Source organism: Eublepharis macularius, chromosome 6 (assembly GCF_028583425.1).
Source record: "Eublepharis macularius isolate TG4126 chromosome 6, MPM_Emac_v1.0, whole genome shotgun sequence".
NCBI lineage: Eukaryota > Metazoa > Chordata > Lepidosauria > Squamata > Eublepharidae > Eublepharis > Eublepharis macularius.
Window position 1 is genome coordinate 103,644,109 of NC_072795.1, and position 27,349 is coordinate 103,671,457.

At 43.4% G+C, this 27,349-nt stretch overlaps 1 protein-coding gene across 3 annotated transcripts in view; it reads right to left on the bottom strand.

Annotated features, from left to right (window-relative positions):
• ASAH2 (N-acylsphingosine amidohydrolase 2) overlaps positions 1 to 27,349 on the bottom strand; it is a 98,631-nt gene that overhangs the window by 54,825 nt on the left and 16,457 nt on the right. For 2 of the 3 annotated variants that reach the window (XM_054982688.1, XM_054982687.1), the window contains exon 2: positions 3,920 to 4,122. The exons of the other annotated variant lie outside the window; for it this stretch is intronic. The gene's annotated coding sequence lies outside the window, so the exon portion shown is untranslated. The remainder of the gene's footprint in view (positions 1 to 3,919; positions 4,123 to 27,349) is intronic. 3 annotated transcript variants of the gene reach the window in all.

Here is a 27,349-nt window from a genome sequence, read left to right on the forward strand (position 1 = left end):
GTTCACAATAGAAGGCAGTAACTGTTTGTTCCAAGGATGAATATTTTTTACACGAACTGTGCCTCCCAGGCACTACTGTGACTTGCCTGTGTTTTCATTGCGAGCTTTGGCTTCTCATCATGTTGGCACAGGGATGCATCTTTGCACGGGACATCAATTTGAGGAGATTTGGTCCATTATAATTTTTCTCCAGATTCCCTATCTGCAATTCCCACCACCCATATGAATTAATTAGTGCCCCCCAAAACAAAGGAAAGACTGCTTTTGAGGAACTAAGATTTTATTTATTTTTATTCTGAAGTGGTAACAGCTCAGACACTTATAGAAAACTGTGGACCCATTGGTGTGCGGGGTCCCACAGGGGGCAATACTCTCCCCTTTATTGTTTAACATCTACCTGCACCCCCTTGCCCAGTTGGTACAAAGTTTCGGGCTTGGGTGTCATCAATATACAGATGACTCCCAGCTGTATCTGATGATGGACAGCTGGCCCGACTCAGCCCCAGATGTCCTGGAACATGCGTTTGCAGCTGTTGACTGAAACTTAACCCAACAAAGACAGAGTGTGGGCTGGATCTGGCACACCAGCCAGCCTGGCAGCCCACTCTGCAGGTCCTGATCAATAGGCCCACCGTGATCAGGACTTAGAAGGGAGTACACCTTGGCCTTGGGCCCTTCTCAGCATGTCTCAATGTGTTCTCTCATCCCTCACAGAGCTGCACAATATAATCACACAAGCTCACAATGTGCTTCGCTATGCTTCACAGATAAGACAAAAGCTGACCACAGCATGTTTGCCCAGTTGCCTGTGACTGTCTTAGAACATTGTAACTTTTGCTATTGACTTAATTGGTCTTGCTCTCTCCTGGGACTTCTGGAAAAGTTTCTCAATAAAGCACTCGCCTCCCAAAAGGAGGGTCAGACTTGCATCCTGACTTCATCTCCTGTTGGTTCTTCGCTACAATGGAGGTCCTGTGCTTGAGCCATGGGGGACTGGGTTCGGGACTCCAGATCCCAGCCCTCAATGGGGCACAGCTTGTGCCAGTTCTGAGGGTTAAGAGCCTGGGGGTGATCCTGGATGCCTCCCTGAAAATGGAGGCACAGGTCGCAGCAATTGTCAGGTCTTCTTTTTTCCACCTGCAGCAGACCAGGCAACTTGTCCCCTACCTGTCTACCTGTGACTTAACTACAGTGATCCAGGCAATGGTCATCTCTAGGTTAGACTACGGTAACTCGCTCTATGTGGTCCTACCCTTGAGCCTGACCCAGAGATTGCAGCTGGTGCAAAATGCAGCAGTGCACGTCATTATGAAAGCACCAAATAGGACATATATTACACCAATACTGCACGAGCTGCATTGGTTGCCAGTGGTGTACCAGATCAGGTTTAAGGTTCTGGTATTGACCTATAAGGCCTTGTGCGGACTGGGGCCAGCGTACTTGAGGGACCGTCTCTCCCGGTATATTCCCCAGAGGACCCTCCGATCAGGAGAAAAACAACTGTTATCGGTCCCTGGCCCCAAGGAGGTCCACCTCGCCTCGACTAGAGCCAGGGCTTTTTCAGTCCTGGCTCCTATCTGGTGGAACGCTCTGTCTACTGAGACCAGGGCCCGGCAGGATTTACTATCTTTCTGCCGGGCCTGTAAGACAGAGTTGTTCTGCCAGGCTCATGGCTGAGGTTGGGCCTCCGCTGGCCGGAGGATGCAACATCTACCCCCCCTCCCTGTGAAAGTTGCCCACCACTGTTTGTTTTTCAGCTGCTGTTACTGTGCTGCTATATCCAGTTGTACTGCTGTATCATTGGTTATTAGTTGTATTGCTGCCACCAGGCAAAAGAGTGCTGCTATTTTTATATGATGTTTTAACGTTTTAATACGGAATGTTTTAAAATGATTTTAAGGTTGGTATCCACCCCGAGCCCGCTTGCGGGGAGGGCGGAATACAAATATGATATAAATAAAATAAATAAATAATCAGATGTGGCTTTTCAAACAGTCGTGAGAGGGCTAGTTCAGAGTGGATGCAGGTGCCAGAAAGAAAAAAGCTTTCTCCCTTTGACATTTATTAAAAAAATGGGGCGGGCTGTATGCTGTATAACAATGGTACGTATAATACCATGCCAAATTCAAAAACTACTAGTCCTGTTCTATATGGCTCCCTACTCCCCAACTCAGTAGGCAGTAGGTAAAGGTAATCTAAAACACTACCTCCAAACAATACTACACTTTAGAGCAGGGCACAGTTTAAGGAAGAATATTCCTATGCTCCGGAACTCTGCGCACATGCATGTTTCGATTGCTCCAGGTGAGTTTCGCATACATCTTCAACGGGATATAAAAATAATAATAGTGTGAAGCACTATTATTGCTGTGACTCCTCATCAAAAGGTAGCAATCAGTTCTAGTACTCTGTGCAGGGCTTGGGGCAGAATTTTCTAGGTTTTGGGGAGCAAAGTTTTGTGCATATACAAGTACAAGTATGGAACTGCATCAAAGCCCCACCATATCTAGCTCTTCTGGAATGAAGCCCAGTGCTTTCTCATAAGGTTCTAAGGTTGAAAGCAATGGTTGCTGTTGGTGAGTCGGGGAGGGAGAGCGGTTTCTGGTAAGCCTAGGAGCAGAGGCCTGAGCAAAACTGTATCTATGGGGTGCAGTTTTATAAACATCAGAACAGGCAACCCTAACAACAATGCAAGGGGGATATTAAGTTTACCTGCACTATCCTTTCTGAAAGTGCCTCCCCTTCCCTCACAGATGGACTGCCACTCTAGTTAACAACACACAGATCAGATCTAGCTCCAATAGTAGCAATTATTTGTTGAACTACCACTTGTGAAATGGCTATGCATGATTTTGAATAAGTAGAAACAAGGTGCAGGTTGTTTTTGAAATAAGCGGAGCTAAACAAGTTTTATGAGCATGCAAACCATATTGGACGTTGATCAATACAATAAGAACAAGTGGTATGCATGATCCTTGGCTAGTTGACTTATACAAATTTTTTTCAAAGTGATAAACAGGAGTCATCCCATCGATACTTACCGGGTCCTAAATGCCACATGAACATTACCGGGTCCTAAATGCCACATGAAAAGCCCTCTCATGACTGTGCACATAAGGGCTTTTCAGCCTTCTGTTTTCAGTAGCAGCCTAAATGTAGGGTGTGTTCAGGAGCAGCGCCCCACGATAAATCAGCAATTGCCCTCAAAAGAAAAAACTGACCAACCAACATGAAGCCACAGAAGCAATTTGTATGCTTAGGCCTTGCTCTATTCAAGCAATCATGCATTTTCACTTTTAAAAACTGTTTGACAACGTCTCCCTTCAATGGCTCTTAAGAAAATCGAGCAGTTAAAGGAACAGTTGCTTTTATGGACCAGCAACTTCTGGAAGAAGAGAGTTCAAATACGTGTCTCTGCCTGAATATGTTCTGCTTCAGTGCTGAAAATTCCAATATACAAACAGGATATATGTACACCGGCATGTACCCTCTGTTAGTCTGGAAGAATTCCAAGAAGTTAATATGGAGCCTTGTGAGTCGGTTTGCATGAAGGGCAGTGTTGGCAAGTATGTGTTTAAACATGGAAAATGGGATGATATTTTCAAATTAATTACCTATCCAAATTAATTACCTATCCTTAAACCTTACTGGACGTTATCCTTGAGACTTTCTCAGTGTCAGAACCAAGAGCTGGGTTTAAGTACCTAGGGGTTCTCCAGTTAACCCTTTCCTAACTCAGAAAACCAGAGACCCCAGTATGAAACATCTAAGTGACCACTTTCACACGTAATGATTCAACAAAACCTAAGTGAAACTGATAAGCTCTTTACGGCAGGATACCTCATAAGTTCAAAGACACTTCTGCCCTCCTAGAGTCTTAGCATGCTATTGTTATTCTGCATTTCTGGATCTTACTTACAGAAACTCCTGGGATAGTGATCCAGATTCTGCGCAATTTCTTCTGTAATTCCCTGTAGCTCAAAAGAAGAGAACTGTCATATGCTGGATCCAGAAGGTGACAGCACCACAGGTGAATTCTTGTGGCTTGTGTAGTCTCTACGGCTTACTCCATATAATGATGAAATATCCTGATCAACAGTCTCTTCCCCACGTGTGTGATCTCTGCAAAAAGTTGGGGAAGAGCTCACTTAGCTCAAGATTTCAGCTCCCTGCCTCTGAGAAGATAGCTCACACTCTTCCAGTCAGCAACAGCCTTTACCAAAAATGGCCTGCCAGCTGTACCTTGGGAACACCTCATGCGTGAGATGTTCTTAGCATCAACCCTGGGGTGTAAGAAACTCAACCCTGATACCCACCATACTGCTGTTGGTTAGGGCGAGCATAGCCCTCAGTCTTTTCTTCAGAGGCTAAGGCATAATAACACTGCTTTATCATCAACATCACATACATTTGCCAGTGTATGCAAATTAATAAGTTGCTGCAATTACCTTCTCATCACAGCTTGTAGTCCTTGTAGGAAGCAATGTGGCTGTACTGTAGCTTTCGCCAAGGACACATATTGCTGCAGACCTGCTGATTTGATGTGCTCTGAGCAATTTGCACTCTCCTTCCACAAGATAATGTCATTTACTGTAGTTCGTGGTGGTGGTGGTGGTGGAGGAGGAGGAGGAGGAGGGAGGACTGAGCATGACATACTTTCTGATTCCAGTTGCATTTGTCTAACAGGCAACTATTAAAAAATGCTGAACAGAGATTGTTATAGGAGGAACTCCCTGTCCAGAAGGCAATGGAAGAAACAGCTCCTGGCATTGAAACTTCTAGTGGTGTTGGTTTTATACACCCTGGCCTATTTGACAAGCTTTGACATTTGACATGCTTTGTAAAATAGGACATGTGCCTTCTAACCCACTGCCAAACTGATTGCAAACGTTTTGCACTAATGATCCTTGCATTTCTGTGTACAAGCATGGGAGATCTCCAGGTAATCAGATGGTTTTAGAGGTGCTGCTCTTTACATTTTAATAAACATCCTTCTCTGTAGACATTACACAAAGTCTACAAACCTGCTTGAAGTTATTCAATTATACTTAAAAGGACAAACAATTACATTTCAGTGCAACAAAGATGTGATAATGTGGTTCTTGACAATTATGTATACAAAGGGGGTATTGGTGTAGATGAAATAAGACATCTTCCCTGGTTGCAACCTCCTCCTACAGAAGGTAACTTTCTGCCAGCCTTTGTTTTTTCCTCCATTGGACTCAGAGATCCACCAGTCCCATATTCTTCCCAACAACACTTTTACAACTCACTTCACATTAAAGAATCACCCCAAAAATTGCTGTCAAAAGCACTTTATTTCTGTAACTGCTTTAGGTTACACAGTAGGAAGGCACCACAGAGCAGGAAAGCAGTGTACTACACAAAAATAACACAACTCACTTCACATAAGAGAATCACACAAACACAATTGCTGTCAAAAACGGTGAAGTGGGTTGTATTATTTTTTGTAGTACATTGCTATCATGCCCTGTTGTGCCCTCCTACTGTGTAACCTAAAGCTGTTCAAGAAATAAAGTGTTTTTGCCAGGAATTGTGTTTTTGTGATTCTCTGATGTTAAGTGAGTTGTGTTATTTTTGTGTAAGATAGTGCTGCCATGCCCTTTGGTGTTCCCCCCTGCTGTGTAACCTAAAGCTGTTCAAGAAATAAAGTGTTTTTGACAGGAATCATGCTTTGTGATTCTCTGATATTAAGTGAGTTGTGTTATTTTTCTCTGTGGGGGACTGCTGGTGTAATGTGTCATAACGCTTTGCCTACTTGTACTTTGGAAGGGAGAAAAAAAATTTAAAACTTTATTTTGTGTTGTTCTTGTTTTATTCTTTGTTGTGCAGTTGGTTCCCATCATAGGGAACAATGGGGCTGGCTGGCCAGCCATCTCTGTAGGTGGTGGGGGAATTTGAGGGAGGGTGTCTGTGGTTCAGGTGCTCTTTCACAGGGACCAGCTGGCACTCAGAAGTGTGCCCACCATTGTGGCACCCCTGGGCTGTGCAGAATTGCCCAGGGAAAGAGAGTTTAGAAGTTCCCAGCATAGGGAACAAAGGGAGAGGGCTGGCCTTTGCCAGCCTGTTCCTGGGGTTATGGGTGTGGGGCAGGTGGGGGTGGATTGGGGTCTGTGAGGGGCTAATGTGGGGATTTGGGTCTGTGTGTGGCAGCTGGGGTGGGAATTGGGTTTGTGTGGGGCTGTAAGGGGTGGACTTTAGGGGCTGAGAGGACCTACTTGGGGAGGCCATGAAATGCCCCCCCAAGTGGGAGCAGTCTGAGCCTGGGTGGGGCGTGGGAGGAAGGGTGGGAGAAGGGCCCCAGAGGGCTGGGGGGCATTTTGCATGCAAAATGCCACCCCTGGCAACACAAGCCTCCCCCAGCTGTCAGTGGTAGAGATGAGAGCACCTACTTGGGGAGGCCCCCCCCAAGTGGGAGCAGGCTGAGCCTTGGTGGGGGGTGGGAGGAGGGGTGGGAGAAGGGCCCCTGAGGGCATGCAAAATACCACCCCTGGCAAAGGAAGCCTGCCTCTTCATTTTTCCCCATAGGAAATAATGAAGAAAGATGAGCAGCAGCATGCTAACAATATGCTGCTCCTTCGCTTTCTTATGGGAGGATGGGGGGACCTGCTTTGGGGGGCCATAACATGGCCCCCCAAAGTCCAATCTGTCTGAAATTTGGGTGGTTGTTAGAGAAGGGTTAGAGGAAGGTTCCCACCAATTTTGGGCTTATTCGGTGGGAAAATGCCTCCCCCAGACGTCCGGGAAGACGGAGGCATTTTCCCATTGAAAAGCCGAAAGAAAGCCGAAAGAATCCCGAAACGTTTCGGCATTCCCCGAAACGTTTCGGCATTCCCCGAAAGAAGCCGAAACACTTTTGTTTCGGCATTCTTTCGGCATTCTGAATGCCGAAACGCACATCCCTATTAGCCACAAACTCATTAATGGAACAAATTTCCATGTGATATCAGAACCAGGGAATGCCATAAGAAGGAACTGTAGCTAGAGATGCGCATAACCTTCATGAGTGGATGTGTGCAATTGTCAAAGGCATGGCATGCTCCATAAAATGAATTCTCACCGGGAGCGCTAGATCCGGCCCTGGATGCCTGACATGAGGTGGACACAAGTCAGGTTCCTGAAAGTTTTGATGGAAATTGTAGGCATCTTTTCTGACTTCCACAGCTCAGCTCCTTCCCAGTCACTTGGGGCTGGAGTTTACCAAAGGAATCAGTTAACCCACCGGTGGCAGGGTGCAGGGAGCTCACCTTCTGCCAGCCCAAGGGAACCCTTAGCAGTTGCCTAGCAGCTGGCAAAGCTGCTGGCAGCCGGGAAAGTTGGAGCACTCCTGCCAGTGGCAGCACAGGAAGCTTCCCGCACCTTGCACACCCCGGACCAGCTTCACCTGCCAGCAGCAGTGCACCTATTCTGGCCTCTGCAGCTCCTCTCCCATCCTGTCGCAGACTGGAGAGCCCCACAAGATTTGGTAGAAAGCGGGGTGGCTCAGGAAGCTTCCCACGCCTTGCATGCCCTCAGCTCTCCGCCCTTGGCTCTCTTCCTGAGCCTTGCACATCCTTGCCTCCCTCCTTTGGCTCCCCAGCACTTCTCCTGCTGCCCACCCACCTCTCTCTGCTGGTGCTTGGCTCTCCAGACACCTCCTGGCAGGCGAAGCAGGCATGGGGCATGTGAGGCGCGGGAGGCTTCCTGTGGTGCTGCCGGTGGAAGCACTCCCAACTGTCCCAGATGCCAGTAGCTTTGCCAGCCACCAGTGAAATGGCATAAGGGATCTTGGTGCGGTGGCAACTGCCAGGGGCTCCCTTGGGCCGGCAGAAGGTGAGCACCCTGCACCCTGCCACCGGTGGGCTTTGCTTGTAGTAAACATTTGTTGTAAATACTAGCAATGGTTGTTGTGGGTTTTCCGGGCTGTATTGCCGTGGTCTTGGCATTGTAGTTCCTGACAATGCCAAGACCACGGCAATACAGCCCGGAAAACCCACAACAACCATCGTGCTCCGGCCGTGAAAGCCTTCGACAATACTAGCAATCTCTATGCAGGCACTCTCCCTCCAACTCTGCAAGTTGGATGGGTTTTATGTTGCTAACTGATTCCTTTGGTAAAGTCCATCCCCCAATGGCTGGGAAGTTGCTGAGCTACGGTAGTAAGAAAAGACGCCTACAACTCCCATCAAAACTTTCGGGAACCTGACTTGTGTCCACCTCGTGTCAGGCATCATTTGTAGCTTGACTCTCCGCTGCACATATTATGGTAGTGACCACTCAGTGTGTCAGTGGCATAGGCATGGCCTATTAGTAAAATCCATTCCCAGGTCTGGGCAGCAGCAGCCACCACCTGGCAGTGTGACTGCATCCTTGCACTGCAGTGCCATGAGTTTAGCCCTGGCTGTCTTCAAGAGAACAAGTAACAGTTGGCAGAAAGTGCCATCAAGTGGCTGCTGACTAATGGTGACCCTGTAGGGTTTTCAAGGCAAGAGACTAATAGAGGTGGTTTACTATTGCCTGACTCAGTGTAGCAACCCTGGATTTCCTTGGTGGTCTCCCATCCAAGTACTAACCGGGGCTGACCCTACTTAGCTTACAAGATTAGATGGAATTTGGCCATCCTGGGCCATCTGTCAGGACAAGTAAGAGGAGTAGCAGCTAAATCTTCAGGACTGCTCCAGGCATATCCTGACAACAAGCATACCTACAGTCCATAAGACCCTTTCCACTGGTCAAGCTATCAAAAGCTGGCCTGGACTGCAGAACGGACGCAGCTGCCTACCAAAAGTGTATTGCTTGATTTCCCATTTTGTACATTGTATTATATGTCTTTGGATAGCATTTCATTATTGTTAGTCTAGGGACCCATACTAGCACTTGTTCTTTATGCTGCATAACATAACAAATTACATAGTGAAAAAGTTTCACAACTTAGCATTTAATGTTCTGGTATTTTTGGTCTGGTATTCTTGACTAAAAAGAGAAGGCTGGAAAAGAAAACCAAAGAAAAACTGAATGGGGGAGGAAGGGTATGCTGTTAAATATGGATACAATTCTGAAACATTCTGTTTGCTTTGTATACATACAAAGAGCAACTGATGGGGTCCAGCCCCCTTCAGTAGTATCTTGCCCCAGGGCCCAAGAATTCCTAGCTATACTACAGAGCAAATAGCAACTGACAACGACAACTGTAGTCATAAAACATTTGTAGCATGTGAACACATGATTAGAATCAGTACATCACTTTGTTTCATTAATTACATGCTTTGGGCACCTACTTAATTTGAACCAGATCATAAGGGAGGCTAATGCAGTGATGCAAGTGGAGTCTCATCATTGCTGATGTTATCAGGGAATGATATTGCAGCAGCAGGCTGCTTATTGCTGCAATTTTTGCGTGAGCTGGATTTATCAGAAGGAAGCCTGTAGCCAGAAATTTTAGGAGAGGGTGCCTAAAGGCACCCCTGGTTGGCTGATGGAGAGAGAATCAATGCAGTTCAGGTGGAACCAGCACAGACAGTTTAATAGGTCTGAAAAGATGGGCCTCTGGTCTAGCCTAAAATGGCCGCCACAAAGTCTGAACTTACCTCAGGACAATGTCTCAGAACCCTATGCACTCCCAGAAGCTAAGCTGAAAGCATAAGTCTCAAGGTTTTGGATTGTTGGCATCAGATCTGCTCTCAAGGTTTTGTCCGTTGTTGGCATCAGATCTGCTTTCAGTCTAAGCATCCAACCCACACCCCAGGTCTGGATCCCACAACCTGACCTTGTTGTGTAGCGGCATGACATACTGTGCGACCTGCCCCATTCTTAAAGGGGCCATGGCTCACCATCCCACTACCTTTGCTCATACCAGGGATCTCAAGTAAACATTGCCCAATAGGAAGGGGGAGGAGAGGGTGGTGATTGGTAACTGGGGGCCCTCTGCCCTTTGGAAAGATTGGTGGTCTGTCATCAAGGAAGTGACAAGGCTATTAATGCTGTCAGTCCACACCTGGCAGATGGAGGTAGCATCGTTTGCCCAGGATGTTTGGTTATCCCACAGGATCCCCAGTGAGCCTCTGGTCTGCTGATACCTTTGATGAACTTACCTTAATAAAACTCTCTCACTTACACATGAGGCAAGGTCCTAGATTGGGTTGCCTCAAGGTTTGCTGTCCAAGTTCATCTTGAGCACCATGCTGAACTGCTTTGCACCTGAGCAATAGATGTTCGTGCTACAGAGTCAGGTCATCATGGCTTGGTAATAAGTAACAAATACATTACTTGTGGCTACCTTTGCAGTTGCATAGTCCACAAACTTAATCTTTTTGATGACTGCGAAAGACGCACATATCCTCTTGCATTACAGCTGGGTCATCAACATTGGATATACTGCCTGTTTTTGTTCTTGTGCAGTCATAGGCATCTATTTGTGAAGTGTTTGTAAGAACTGAGTGCAACATTAGCTAGGTTAATGGACAGACACTAAAGGCATACAGAAACATCTAAGCAGCAAGTCTCAACTAAAAAAACCCTTAAACTATCCATCTTTTAACTGTTGGATGGGGCAGCAGCTATAAGATAGATGGATGATGGGGGCAGCAGCTGTAAAAAAAAAAATCTAGTTGCATGAGAAAGCTGCCTATCTGGACAAACTGGCAAATCAATATTTGTTCGGACACAAATCTGAAAAGTTCAGCAAATGTTTGACTCTTTGCAACTGGCAAGCAGGATGGAAGTCAAACTGGAGCATCCCTGTTCAGAATTGGGAAGATCACTGTTCTATTGCTCACCGTGGCTTATTTGTTATTTGTCTAAATTTCAAGTTATTTGTTATGATCACCCATCAGCCTTGTGCTGCTTGTTTCAAGCACTGACAAAGATCTGCTGATACAGAGGCCAGGGAGAACATGTGTGAACAGAATTTTTCACTTATACTCTGAGCACTTCTAGTAACAGTCCTCCCCCATTTTCTAATATAATAAAAAAAAATAGGTACCCAGTGCTCCTCACTAATTCCAGTACCTTTGCATTCATTGGTCAGAACACGGGGCAATTAGAGCAGATTTACATCCTACTTAGCGACCAAACAGAATACTGCCTATGTAAGTTTCATTACAGCTTTACAAGTAAAACTACTAGAGATTTACCCTTTGGAAAATGAAGGCTGAAAACCCAGAGAAAGGGGTTGGGATCTTCCTGAAGAGACTTGTTCCTCCACTCACCTCAAGACTATGACCCTAACTTGTTTTTTTAAAAAATTGAAATTGGTCACTGTTGCAGTTACTACCACATCAGGAACTTCCAGGAAAATAATAACAATCTTTCTAGTAATAATAATAATCATCATCATAATAGTTTGTTTTCAGTAGTGCTAGCAACTTTGAGAAGTTCGAGAATGATGACAGTTGGTGGATGCTCTTAACATGTCATGGTGCAGTCACTGCTGCAACTGGAAGCCGATGTTCACTATCACCATCTTCCATCTTGAATGCTGCTGCAATTAGTAAAAGAGCTGGAATTTCTAAAAATAATATAATTAGATTGCATATTACTTTAATTTCTGTAACAATTACAGCTGAAAAAATGATGTCATTTTGAGTGGCATTCAGGTGTACATTCCTTGGTTGTTACGTAACCATGATGCTATTTTGCTAATAGGGAACAAGTGTAGTACTTCAGACACAAAACATAGTTGTCACGTAAAAGCATTTCTACGTCAAACCTATACATTAGTTTAATAACCTCCATTTATGAAATTTCAAGCTAATTGTCCTACACTGAAGGTATCTTTAATACCACACCCAGATTTTCCAAACTGGATAGTGACGTAAAAGAAACGGAGGATGGAATTTCATGCTACCAGTGTAGCTGATTATTAGAAAATGCAGTGTTTTCTTGTGTGGTTTCAGAAGTTAAAAGAGTGCCATTAAAAGAGAAGTTTTTTTAAAAAAACATTGAAATTAGCAGCAATAAAACATTTCTTTGGGCTCGGTATTATTTGCAATAGAAAAAGTATAATTCAGAGGTTTTTGGGAGGAAGAAAATATTGAATCTGTGAACATAGGATGGTTCCTGTGGCCTTAACAGAGAATTTGAAACAACTGGATATGAAAGTTAAACAACTGGACAAACAATAGAGAAGTATGAAGCCTTATGACTTTAAACTAGATGAGACAAATGATAATAAAAGATTTATTTTCATTGGCAGAACATATTTGTGGTGATCAAAAGAAAGATTGAAGGAAGAACAAATATTGCTTATTCTAATCTCCTCAACTGCAATTTGTGAGTGACTGGGAAACACACATCAAGGACCACAAGAGGTAGCTCAAAACTCATTATATATTTTGGACGAATGGGAAGTATTAGATAAGAGTTTGCCCTTCTCCCCTATTTCTAATTCAGATACTTGTAGGACAAGAACTTAATCATTTAAAATAGTTTTCCAATTGAAATTAAGACTCCTTTTTTTCAATCCAATGGTGGATAACCTGAATATTATTCTTTAACAAATGGGTTTGAGGAATTTGATTTGTTTGGAACCCTGGAACAAACAAGCATGGAATCATTTTTTTAAAATACTTTAAAATGTTTTTGCTTTAGGTGTTCACATTTGATTTTCCTTCCCCAGGTATATCCACAGTGTCAGGATTTGAATCTATATGGGATAATTTGATGCAATCTTGGAGTTTTTTATATTAACTTTTTGTAACACGTCAGTTATGTAAATAGCCTTCACAAGAAGGAAGACTGAGGAGTTAAGAGATAGAACATGCCTTTCATGAACAAATGAGGGACATTATATTTGCTTCCTTGAAACAATAAGATTTTTCTACATACTTTTTTTAAATGTCTAATTTTTGATAACCTTGCCAGGCTTCTTGCTATGGTGGAAGGCTTCCCACTGGCATGCTTTGTTGCCCACCACAGCTCTGAACATTGGCAAGAGAACACTGGCAAGAGAAACAGTAACATTGCCATCATTGCTCCATCACTTCCAGGTACAACATGGAAGGAAGCTTTGACTCTCATAACGTCATACCTTGGAAATCCACTTGGTCTTTAAGGCATGATTGCACCAGGGTAGCTCTAGGAATCACTGGGAATTTTATGGTTTTACTGATGTCATAGCTGAAATCTCACATGTACTCCCTTTGTCTCCTCCCAGCCCTTGCACCTGCTTTTTGGTGTGGTCATTTTGAATAACTATTTTCAGTTTAAAAATCAGTTCTCTTTTTATGCTAAAAGAATTGCCATGGGAAGCTACTAAATCTTCCAAATTTGACTAACATGTGTCAGAATGAGGCATGGAAGATTTTTTTTGTTATTATTATTATTTTATTATTTATTGGATTTATTATCCATTCTCCCTGTAAATGAGCTCAGAGTGGATTACAACATAAATAAATAAATGAAAATAAAAACAGCATTAAAACCATAAAATTCAATAACAGTACATTTGAGGCAGCAACCCCAATTGCTCAGCCCCCAACCAAAAATTTTCCATGATGTGGGAATGGGCAGAATATATTAATATCTCAGTGGAAACTGGGGTGAAGGGTTTTTTTTACCCTCCCCCCCAAACAGGAGACCTACAAGGAGGACAGCCTGTACCTTGCCCTCTGCCAAATGCCTGGTGGAATACCTTTGTCTTGCAGGCCAAGCGGAAAGATAGTTAATCCCGCCAGGCCCTTGTTTCAGCAGACAGAGAGTTCCACCAGGTTGATTCTAGGACTGAAAAGGCCCTGGCACTGCTCAAGATGAGGTTTGCATCCCTGGGGCCAGGGACCACTAGCACCTATTTGTTGGATGAACGATGCACCCTCTGGGGAGGGATCCCAGTCCACTAAGGGCTTTATAGGTTAAAACTAAAACCATGAACCTAATCCAGAATTCCACTGGGAGCAAGTGCAGCTGGTGCAGAACCAGTGTTATGTGCGCCCTATATGGTATAGCCACGTTAACTTCATATATAGTCCACTTTTCTTATGGAGACTCAAAGTGGATTTTAGATCACAGTAGGAATCCGCTTCAGGGATGTCATCTGTAGTGTATCATGTTGCATTCCTTAGATGGCCTTTTTCCTGTAGTGCCCACTCTCAGGACTGTCTATACAGCAATGGGTCAGTTGCAGGGATTTTCTATGGTAATGGATATGGAGGGCACATTCACTGGCTACATTTAGGAAAGTGGGCAGGGAAATACTGTTTCAGATGGCATTTAGGGGAAACTAAACTGTTTCAGCAAATTTAGCTCTGAGTTTTCAAATCTGTACATTTTTAATATACAGTTGCAGGGAGATCAATATGCGCATTATTTTTATTTGTTAAAGGACTAGAGATGCCAGGTCCCCCAGTGAGGGCAGAAGATCTCTTACTCCCGCACACTGCCCTCCACCACCACTCACCTGGCCATCAGGGAGGGGAAAGGTGGGGGAACAGGCCTCCCAGACATGCTCCCAGTGCAGAGCAACAACATCACAACCAGGAGTGACATCATTGCGCAGGGCCCAGGGGCACTCTTGCCCTTTGCCCTGGACCAATTTGGGCCCCAAAAAGGCTGGGGCCCAAATTGGCCCAGTGCAAAGCACAGGAGCACTCCTGGGCCCTGCGCAATAATGCCACTCTCCAAATTAACATCATCGTGCTGCACTGGGAGCATGCACTTTGCACACATGCGAGGGAAGAACAAATGTGAGTGCTGGGTCCCCCTGCTCCCATCAGAAGGGTAAGGGGACCTGGCAACCCTGTAAAGGACTCCTGTGTTTTTGAATCTTTGCAGCTTCTTGCTGCATCGTTAGCAACCTTGAGTCCAGGAAAATAAGGCAGGATATAAATAAACAAACAAGTCTATGAATAACTTGCAGTGCAGTGCTAAGCAGAATCATGCCCTTCTATGTCCACTGAAGTCAATGGATTTAGAAAGGTGTGACTCTACTTAGAACTGTGCTATTATTTTACATGATCCATATAGAATGTCTGATAGTGGGATCCCGTCCAGACTTACTGTTATCTAAACTCTTTGAATTCAATGGGCTTAGACTGGAGTAAATCTGCATAGGACTGCACTATTTGTTTTGTGGATAAAACCATATTCATTCTAACTTGACATTTATAGCAACATTTCAGTAAATTTTTTTATTAAGGCAGTTTATAAATTCCAATAATGTTTACAAGTGAGATATTATTCTAAACCTGCAGACCAGCCTGCATTATTTCATCACAGCAGTTTATATCCACATCATATTCCAAATAATTTACCTTTTACGTAGCTAGTTATGGTCAAAACAAATTACCAAATTCATTCAATAATTAATTCAAGAGGACACAGGATACGTCATGGAGATATCAACATCTACTGTGAGCATCATTTAATAAGACATATTAAAACCATTCTCTGTAATCATTGGCTTATTGTGGTGGATACTTCTGGGAGCTCTAACTACTATTTCTGGCCTTAAGAGGCCATCTCATTTGAAAGATTGTTTGGTATATACTGAGGTGGGTCCACAAAGGCAGCTGTCTGATGAAGGGAGATTTGACTCTCGAAAGCTCATGTCCTAAAAATCTAGTTGGTCTTTAAGGTGCTACTGAACTGGAACCTTGCTCTTCTCTTACAGACCAACATGGCTATCCACCTGAAACCATAATTTGGCATGTGGTGTTAAGTGTATGGGCAATTTGATGAGGTGACATATAGTTTAGATTAGGCCATTTTTTAGATGTGATGGTATATCAAACAGGTAAAATTCGGATTCCTGAAACTAGTAATACTAGCCATGCTGTATATTTAATCACATGACTGTAAGTTGATTTAGATAGGAAAAACAATGTGTTTATTATTTCTACATAAATGAGAATGTATTAGTCGGATTTGACCTTTGGTTCACCATTTTTGTGGATGGGTTCGTATAAGGAATGCATGGGTCTCTACAAATAAACTGTACACTAAATCATATCAGTGTGTCAATTTGGATAAAATGTTGTTGGAGAGGGAGTATAATGCTATGGTAGAAACATAAAAAGATAGTGATTTGATGGATAAAGAGTCATGTTCGGCTCCCTTGAGGTGCATATAAATATTTTTAACTTGTATTTATTTTATTTAAATAGACACTAAACAAAACTTAACATCAAATTTAAAATGAATAGAAAAAAGAAAATAAGAAGGAAAGAAAGAAAAGAAAAAAGAATATAAAAGAAATATAAAGAAAGAGAATGCTTCCAATTTTTCCTGAGGGAAATACAAGTACAATTATAAGATTATAGAGTAAGATTATCTCTTACTTTATGGGTACAAAGAAAAGCTCTCTTTTTTCTATTTATATATTTTTTTCCTCAATCATCAAAACCACAAATCATCAATTCATTTCTGTCTGTTTCATGCAAAAAGTCTGCAGGGGCTTCCAGTCAGCAATAACACTGCAATCTTAAGAAGAGATACTCCAGTCTAAGCCCATTAAAATCAATGGGCTTAGACTGGAGTAACTCTACTTAAGAGTGCACTGTAAATGTAAATATTTAAAATATTTTAAACATTTAAATTAAAAACATTCATCTTGATCCCCGATATTCTCCCCAATAGTGATAACTGCAATACAATTCATATTTGTCAACATGATCCCCAGATTTTACCTTCTTTTCAATCTTATGACCTGTCTTATTCATGAAGACTGTTTCCTCTTGAATCTTCATATTTTTTGTTAACATGTTCGTCTACCTTGAAACCCACTAGTGCATCAAATTCTTCCTGTCTGGCCATTAGTATTTCAATTCCTTTTAAAGAATCTTCCAAAACCAATGCCTCTGACAGAGGACTGAAAGAAGGCAGAAAGGCGCAATACCTACTTTGCCTCAGTTTTCTACCTGAAGGAGAGAACAGGCTCACCTCTAGATGGTAGTAGGCAAAGCATGACATGAGCAGAGACATTGTAGAGAAGCACCTTGCTGCACTGGATATGTACAAATCCCCTGAGTCAGAAGATGGGGTGTGCTTAAAGACCCAAGAGTGCTTAAAAAACTTTCGAAAGAGCTTGCAGATCTTTTGTCTACTTAAAGAACTTTCAAAAGAGCTTGCAGACCCTTAGTTGATTGTCTTCCAGGTCTCTTGGAGGATAAGTGACGTGCCAGAAGACTGGAGGAGGGCAAATGTCATGCCAATCTTCAAGAAAGGGAAAAAGGACAATCCTGGGAATTACAGGCCAATCAGCCTTACCTATGTCCCAGGGCAGATACTGGAACAGATACCAGAGGCGTTAATCTGCAAACATCTGATGGACAATATGGTGATACGGGGAAGTCAGCATGGATTTGTCCCCAACAGATCCTGCCAGACCAACCTCATCTCCTTCTATGATCAAGTGACAGGCTTACTGGATCACAGGGATGCTGTCAATGTAGTTTCTTTGGCTTTCAGTAAAGCTTTTGACAAGGTTCCTCATGATGTTCTAATGGGTAAACTGGTGGACTGTAGATTGGACTCTAGGATGGTTAGATGAGTAGGGAACTGGCTGGATAACTGCACCCAAAGAGTAGTTGTCAATGACATCACATCTAATTGGAGGAAGGTGTTCCGTGGAGTGCCACAGGGTTCGGTCCTGGGCTTAGTGCTTTTCAATATTTTTATAAATGATCTGGATGAGGGTGTGAAGGGATTACTCATCATATTTGCAGATAACACCAAACTGAGATGAATAGCAAACACCCTTGAAGACAGGGATAGGATTAAATGAGATCTGAACTCACTGGAAAAGTGAGCAGATTTGAGTAAGATGCGATTTAACATGGATAAGTGCCAGGTTCTCCTCATGGGTAACAAAAATGCAAAGCATGCATACTGCATGAGGGATATGCTTCTGTGTAGCAGTGTGTGTGAACAAGATCTCGGGATACAGGTGGATAAGAAGCTAAAGATGAGCAGTCAGTGTGATGCAGCAGCAAAAAAGACAAACACAAATTTGGTGTGTATTAACAAACAGGATGTCATTATCCCACTATATACCACATTGATTAGGCCCCACCTGGAGTATTGTGAGCCATTCTGGAGGACTCACTTCGAAAAAGTTGTAGACAGATTGGAACGAGTGCAGAGGAGAGTAACCAAGATGATCAGGACAGGAGCCTGGAGACTAAGCCCTACAAGGAAAGACTGAGGGGACTTTGGAGAAGAGGAGGTTGATTGCTCTCTTCAGAGAGAGCTGCTGTAGCACAGTGGTTAAGTGGTTCAGCTATGAATCAGCACTCTACTGGCTCAAATCCCACTACTGCCATGAGCTCACTTGGATAAGCCACTCCTCTCAGCCCCAGCTCCCCAGCTGTATTGTGGGGATAATAATAACACTAACTTGTTCACTGCTCTGGGTGAGGCACTAGATGGTCTGTAAGACCCCTTCCAACTCTAAGATTCTATGGTTCTATGATTTACACCACCATGTGCACAATAAGATATACACTTTTTAATTAAATATAGATAAAACCCAACACTCCCCCTCTCAAATGAAGAACCATGTAGGGATATGCCAAAAGTTATTGATATTGTAAAATAAGGAATACTTGCCAAAAAAGGGAAACAAAAATATTGCAAGTAAAACCATCTATTCCAGTGTTGTAAACCACTTTTGAGACTTTCTGTTAAAAAGGAGTATGTAAATAAACTATGATAATTCTGTTGTATTGTTTAATTCAGTGCCACTGTTCAGACTGTGGTTTGTTAAGCTTTGGCTCATGCAAACTGCAGTATAGTGGTTGAGTGATCATGGTTCTGAATGATGTCATTCTCAATGGATAGGATAGCAAAGCAAGCGATGTGAGTCTCTCAACTCCCATGGCAGATCATAAGTAGAGATGGTCACGAACAGCAATACGAACAGCAAAAAAAGCCATGAACAGCCCAACCTGCTGTTCACGAACAAGCTGTTCTTGAGGCCCCATTCTAAATGAACAGGTGGTCTTTGCAAGCCTCGTTCGTTGCTGTTCGTTGCTGTTTGTCAAGCCAGACAGTCTGGCACCTGCAATCAATTCCCTTGGCAACTTAGGTAGGGATTGTCTGAACTCTGTCTGAACTCCTGCTGTTGCCCTAGAAACCCCACTCTAAGCCCAATTTAGCTTGAGAGGCAGGTTTTCCTTTCAAGTGTGGAGCTCCAAATTTGTTACAAGGAAGGCTCTGATTTAGCAGACAGTGCAGAGGGATTTTGGCATTTTGATGGAGTGCATTGGAACTTGAATTTTCTTTGTGTGTGGTGGGATAGGGATCTACCCCTTCAAATTCCAGGGCTGCTGCCAGGCTCTGGGGCCAAGCTATTATTTATTATTGGTACCTTTCCTGGTGCCTGCTGAGGTCAGGTTTCTGGGAGGGGTGCAGTAGGGATCTTGATTTGGATGATGGCTGGAGGAGAGCCTGCTGGAGGAGAGCCCCCACGAACAGCCAACCATGAACATGTTCGTGAACAGGGCCATGTTCGTGGTGGTTTGTGAGTCCCTGTTCGTGGATGGCAATGAACAACGAACATCATGTTCATTTTTTTTTCTGTTTGTGCCCATCTCTAATCATAAGCACATTTTGATCAGCTTCAACTTTGATCAGTTACAGCTTCCAGAAGCTATGCTCTCCACTGGCAACAGTCACTGGAAGTGTCAGGAGAATTCATAGTTCTGCCTAGACATCTGCCATTTGGGAAGATGTCACTCATTTCAGTTTCATGGATGTATTGCAGGGCATTTTGTGGTAAGTCTTTTCCAGGATGTAGAATGTGCTGGAGATGGCCTAGCCCTAAAAAAGGATTTGCACCATTGATTTCAGAGTTGTTGCTATTACCAAGGGCTCTGTGTAGATCCATACAGTGGGTGTTGAGTGTCTCTTGTGGTAGCTTTTCAAGGTTGTACAAGAATCCCCATATTGTCCTGTGACCCTCAAGCTGCTTCAATTAAATAACAGCGTCCACAAGATTGTAGAAGAACTCCCATTAGAAGATTTCTTCTGGACTACTGCACTCCTCAAACTGTTTCTGCTTGTGGCACTTACGTGGGGGCTCCTTAAAAATGGTATCAGCATCAATGGCTTGGGAAACCCTTTGGCAGCGAGAGCTGCTGCTGCATAACCACTTTCCCTGCACAGTGTGATGAAGTCCACACATTTCCTCATGAGGCATGTGGCAGTTACAGCATCTGTTGTAAGGCATTGCATAGCCTTACTTGCAATATTGGCGTGGAACAGAATGTCACACCATACTATGATTGCTATCAAGAACTGGAAGTCTAACAGTTGCTCTGCTAGACATCTGCTTGAGGCAACTCTGTTATTTCCATCACAACAGCATAAACTTCTTTTGTTTGATGTTGAATATGCTTCACACTGTCTATGTGACTTTCCCAGAGAGTGCCACACAATGGATTCACAGTACGGTAGGGCACTGTTGAACGGAGGAAGAAAATAGCACAAAAGAGTAGATCTCTTTGATGACGATTTATCTGAAACTACCAGATTGAGAGATTGATAGCCACAAAGTACAAATTAAGCTTGTTGGTTTAATGTAAGTAGTCTTGCCTGACCAACTTTCTTTTGTTCCTTTATGTGGGCACCTTCATCATAACCTCGGCCATGACAACGCCTAATGTATATGTTGTTTTCCTTCAGTGTTCTCAACAAGTGCTCCATAAGCCCTTGTCCAGTTGATTCAAGAACTGCCTTGATTCCTAGGAAATGTTCTACACAAATTTTACCTTCATCTTCATCCACAAATCTCACTGTAAATGACATCTTTTCAGAATGACTTACATCAGATGTGCAATCTAATATGCCAGAGCAATATTTACCTTTGGCTAACCTGTGATATATGTTTTCTAACACTTTGTTGGCCATAAGAGTAATCAGTTCATTCTGAAAGGTTTTCCTGTAGTAGCAACACTCTTTTGAAGGTAAATGATGCAAATGTTTTCACATTACCTCATCATACTTGTCATGCCGTTGTGTGGGGCCCAGCAAACTTCCATTGTTGTCAGCAAAGAGCATGTCCAAAGATCCCTGAAATGCCAAGTTGTGTGATACTTGGAACACCATAATAGCCATTAAGCATTCAAGCACACTCCTCCAATGCTGAATTCCTTGGTTCATAATCCACTGGTGTTCTGCATCAATTTACTTGTTTGGTATAAACTTGGATTCAGTTTCCATCCGCTTGCAGTATGCAGTCACATGGCTGTTAGGCTTTTCATGCTGTTTCAGAATATCACTAAAGTGTCTCCAATAGGGTGTCAGGTACCCTTAGGTTCCTGGCAGGAGGAAGGGGGACCAGTACTCACCAGTGGTAAAGCATGCACACACTCATGGCGCCAACATAATGATATCACTTCCAGAAGTGATATCATCATGTTGTGCACAGGAGTGCTCCCTTGCTCTGTGCAAGGCGGAGCCTAAAAGTGACCAATTCAGGAAGTGATGTCATCATGCCCTGCTGGGGGCCCACCCATCACACACTTGCCTGGGTTTCCTGCCAGTGGCGGGAGATTGCTGTGCAGTTTACAACTTCCTGTTGATTGCCAGGAATCAGCAGGTAATGGGGCAAACCACAGGGAGTTTGCTCACCATCTGAGGGGAACCTGAGAATCCTAGTTTTCAATCACTTGTTCCAGTACTCCTAAATGACGAACTGGATGTAGCACTTCTTTGAAATATTTTGCAGCAGAAGCAAAAAAACCTTGTTGGTACCTTTAGAACATACAAGCTAGCACCTTTTCTACTTATGACCACTGCCTAAAACTCTTTTAAGCAAAAGTTTTTGAGAAATGATGTTTCTTCTGGTCTACAGGAAAAAGCCATATCCTTGATTTCACTTGGCCCCCTGGAAACAACAACATCTATGTGGGCTGGATCTGGCACACCAGCCAGCCTTGGCAGCCCCGCTCTGCATGTCTTGATCAGTAGGCACACCGTGATCAGGACTTAGAAGGGAGTACACCCTGGCATTGGGCCATTCTCAGCATGTCTCAACACTCATCCCTCACAGAGCTGCACCATATACTCACACGCTCACCTCACAATGTGCTTCGCTATGCTTCACAGATAAGACAAAGGGCTGACCGCAGCATGTTTGCCCAGTTGTCTGTGACGGTCTCAGAATATTGTAACTTTGCTATTGCCTTAATTGTTCTTGCTCTCTTCCTGGACTTCCGGAAAAACTTCTCAATAAAGCACTCGCCTCCGAAAGGAGGGTCAGACTTGCATCCTGACCTCGTCTCCTGTCGGTTCTTCACTACAATCTACAGATGCAGGTTGCATTACCTTTGCTCCAGGATGAGCAGGAGTATGAATGCGAGATGGTATGGCTGATGTTGTTGGGTCCACTGATGCTGCTGCTCACAACAAAGTTGACAGGTTAGCAGGCTGTCTACAACCTATGCTAGATTGTAACACTTTCCTCACACAGGCACTGGAGAGCAGACCTTTTCTTGCTTACAGCCTGCTAACCTGAAACAACTACTCACCCACAATGATAAACTACTTAACACTAACATGGACTCTGGTACCAAGGCCTGCAGCAAACCAAGGTACCAACCTTGCTCTCATATTAATCTGAGCAGCTTCAACAGTGGACTCAACAACATCAGCCATACCATCTCAGGTTCATATTCCTGCTCATCCTCCAATGTGATTTACAACATCACATGTCAGCAATGCCCCTCCACTCTCTACATTGTACAAACTGGTGAGTCCCTTTGACAAAGAATTAATGGACATAAGTCTGACATCAGAAACAAAAACATTCAAAAACCAGTGGGGGGACATTTTAACCTTCCAGGACATTCAGTTGCTGACCTAAAAGTAGCAATTCTCCTGCTGAGGAATTTCAAAGGAAGATTAGAAAGAGAGACTACTGAATTGCAACTGATAATGAAGCTCAAGACTATGCATCCACCTGGACTGAATGGAGACAAAGACTTCCTGTCTCATTACCAATGCTAATTTCTCCACATTTACTACCCCTCTGCATACCTCACCATATTCAATCACACCTGCCTTTGTCATTCACCAGCTATTATCATTCAGCTTCTGTAATCACTCCACTCTCCAAGATATACGGACAGATGGAGTAGGGATCCCAGACCCCCGGTGGGAACGGGGATCCACTCCGGTCCCCCCTGCCCCCACTTACCTAACCGGCGGGGGGCACGCACCTTCCCTGCAGGCTTTGCAGCTGTGCTGCACGCTCCCATGTGCAGCAGCCACCGGGATAAGGCCTGTTTTGGCCCGGATTGGGGCCATTGAGGAGCACAGGAGTGCTCCTGCACTCCGCAGTGCCTGAAAATGGGCCCAATCCATGGCAAAACGGGCTCGTTTTCAGGCGCTGTGGAGCACAGGAGCGCTCCTGTGCTCCGCAGTGCCCAAAAATGGGCCCGCTCAAAAACAGATCCAATTTACACTGAAACAGGCCCGTTTTGAGGTGCTGTGGAGTGCAGGAGCACTCCTGCGCTCCACAGCACCTCAAAACAGGCCTGATCCATGGTAGAACGGGCCTGTTTTAAGGCGCTGCAGAGCACAGAAGTGCTCCTGCGCTCTGCAGCGCCTCAAAAACGGGCCCATTTCAGCACAGATAGAGCCCACTTTGAGCCCCTGCGGAGCCTGGACGTGCTCCCAGGGGATGCACGATGATGTCACTTCTGAAGTGACGCCATTGCGCTTGTGGGGGTGCACGCATGCGCGCTCTGTGCACGCGCACCCCCTTTCCTCCAAGGTAAGTGTCAGACCCCTATCCCTCGCCCAGAGGTTGTGGGGCCTGGCAACCCTAAAATGGACTCACATTGTAGCTGTATCTGAAGAAAAGCGCTGTGGCTTACAAACGCTCATAACCTACCACAAATTTTGTTAGTCTTATAGGTGTTACCAGACTCTTGCTCTTTTCCACTGCTACAGACAGACTAACATGGCTACCCATCTTGATCTTTCTCTTCAGAATAAAAACGTTGGGCTAGAACTGGATCTCTAAAATGAGCTGAAAAAAGTCGCATGAGCGGTTCAAGTCCTCAGAAAATAAATTTTTGTGAAAGAAAATGAACAAATCTAGCTTCTGAGAGATTTTCAAAATATCCTTGATCTAGCCAATTTTCTGCTGTAATACTGCTTATCTACTTTTCTGAACAGGCCCTCCTTCCACAGCCTGCCATTGAAAATGAAGTAGGGGCGCTAATTCTGATTGAAACTATTTCTACATTTGTTTTTCCAACTGTTTGGAGTTCTTTTAGTGTAACAGTTTTTAATTTTCTAGAGGGACCGCTTCTCCTGGAGATTCCAGGCCCATTCTAGATGGTTGGCAACTCTGTTGTTAAGAGTGACGCTAGTTGGGGGGCGTGGCTCTGCTTCAGATGAAGACAGACACAGAAACCTGAGCTCTGCTCTCCCCTGGAGCCAATTAGTATAAGAAAGCAATTCATTTAAGCAAGAACGCTCAAATAATGGGCAAGAACAATGCAGAAAAGAAAAATGCAAATGACAAGTCAGCTAAAAAGCTCCAGGATTACTTTCCCGTGCCATTGCAGCCTGAGACTCAAAGCAATGCTGGAGAAGAAGCACTCAAAATGGCGCCTGAGGCAAATGCAACAGGTAAAACTTTGTCTGAAACTAATCTGCCCTTGTTGCTGCAAAAAATGGAGCAAAGAATCTTGTATAAAATTACAAATTTAACTGACCAGATCTCAGATATAAAATTGGACATTACTAGAGCCATTCATAAGGCCGATTGTGCAATGGATCTGAGTACTTCATTGCAAAATAAAATCCAAGCCTTGCAAAAGGACAATGACTTAATGAAAAGCAAAATTCAATCCCTAGAACTTTCAAATCGCAAGCTTCATCTTAAATTTAGAGGGATTGAAGAAAATGAAGCAATAAATGAAAATCCTGCAGCTTTCTTGAACAAATGGCTAACAAAAATTCTAAACCTCAGAGGTCATACTGCCCCTCTAATTACCACAGCACATCGGCTTGGTTTGCCAAATAATCCACAAAGGAAAAGCCCCAGGGACATTTTAGCAACTTTTTCAGATGGGAGTTCAAGAAGAAAGATCTTAGAAATGGCGAGACAACAAAACTCACTTACTTATAATGGGTCTTATATTGCTGTCTTTGTTGATCTGCCAAAAGAAATCCTCAACAAAAGAAGAGAACTTAAACTAATCACAGGAACTCTTAGAGAAGCAGTAATTGAATACAGATGGTCAAGCTTTACAAAGCTCCGAGTCACACACAAAGGGAACACTTATTTGGCAGAAGACCAAGAATCAGGTTTGACCCTGCTGAAGAATATGGATCTGGAGATATCCATAGACCCAGAGACTATATCTCTTAAAAGGAAAAGATCTCAGCTTCCTATGCCCCAAAAGGGTAGTAAAATTCCAATCAGACATACTTAATAGTCATTTTCCTCATTGTAGCCTGCTTATAATTCTAACTTTTCTGCATAGAAGCAGCTGTATATATTCTAACAAATACAATGTTCTAGTTTACTAATTAAGGTTCAGGGGTGGGAAAAATTAAAGCATTATATTATTTCAGGTTCAGCTCCATGAAGTATTATGGCTTTTCTACCTTGGTAAGTGATACCAAGTACCTGAGTGGGGTATATACCCACAAGGTATAGAGAGCTGTTTAAATAATATGATCACGTGATTTAAGTTTAACTGTAATTCTTCTCTTTTTTTGTTTAGTGTATAACACTTGATTAGCAAATCTAGCAATTTGTATCTATCTTTGTAGGGGGAGGGGGAGGTTAGGGAGGGAAGGTTTGTTAAGGATGGAGGGAGGGGTGGGCAATTTCAGCAGGAGGGAGGGTAGACAACTGTTTACGTAAATGTTAAGGCATGTTGGTAAAATTTTCCAAATTATTATTTTTCATAGCTCTAAATATAATAGCTTTTAGATATAGAATCCTTGTGATAATGTAACGCTAAAAACCTTTGTACAATATCTTATTTTGCTGTTGAATATCTTCCCTTTTGTTGTTATTGAAAAAGTTAAAAATAAATTTTTTTTAAAAGTGACACTAGTTTAAAAAGAGAGAAAGAGAAAGAGAGAGTGATGGAGAGGAAGATCTGGATAAAGAGAAGAATGAAGAAGCTACAGCCTGGAAGGCATTATTGGGATCCCAGAACTGAAGCAGGATGAGAGCACTGCATGTAAGGCAGCACAGGGCAAATCGCTTGTTCCGAGTCTTTTTCACAGACGTTGCTCGGAAAGCCTGAGAGGCTATGTGGGGCCTGCTACATTGTTAGGTTTTGCAATCTTGCACAAGCTACATAACTTGGTGATATTACAAAACTGATTGGAGGCAGGGGGTGGGTGGGCAGGCACTAAAGGCACTCTTCTCCCACGGGTCTATTTATCCTAGGGTTGGCCTGAGAACAAGTTTTCCTACGGGCTCACTCTAGAAAGATTAGTCCCTATTTCTTGAAGAAGTGAAAAAAATTGCAGTAGCAATGAAATCTTTCATTAACGCATATAATTCACATCCCACATTTTACCAGTACCACTGAATACTCAAGAGTCAGACTGTCAGAAAGTCACAGAAAAGCTGTAACGCTCACCTCTAAGCTGTGCAGTTTTGTGAGCCAAACATCTACGTCGCGAGCTGAAACAACTTGCATTAGTTTTGAGCGCACCTCCCTTTTTTTTTTAAATCAGTCTACAAACATACAAACTATTTTAATTTGTATTTTTTCTTGCTTAGAAACAACAATGCAAGCAGTCATTCATATATGGTTTCTAAATAGCAAATTCAATTACTCTGCAGGTAAAATTATTAATACTTTTCCTTCCCAACTGCATGATATACAAATATAAATATATCTGAGAACATATGCTAGAATCTGCATTCCATCCTGAGCACATGTTAGCCTTCTTTGTTCCAACAAGATTGCAGCAGGTAGGCGGAGAGATTTACAGTATAATCCTGTACAAAGTAACTCCAGTCTAAGCCCATTTATTCCTAGCCTCTGTAGAATCTAAAAAGAAAAACCATGTAATACATTTTGATTACAATCAAAACAGTTACAATAAAAACCAGTTGTCCAAGACCATCTAGTCCCATTAGGTGAAAGGGCCACAAAAATCAGAGTATACTTCTGTATAAAAATGGATATGTTCATGCTGATTGCAAAGGGGTAGCTGTGTTAGTTTGTTGCTGCAAAATAAAGCAGACACTCAGTGGCACCTTAAAGACTAGCACACTTATTTCAAGATGAGTTTTTATGAGGCAGTGCTGACTTTTTCCCCTCCCACTGGAAGACCATGCTCTGCCTACCCTTCCCTTTCTGCCTCTGGCCAGGCACCCGAAGGGGCTGTCTCCCTGTATGGGGTCCTGATTAGGTGGGACAGCCTG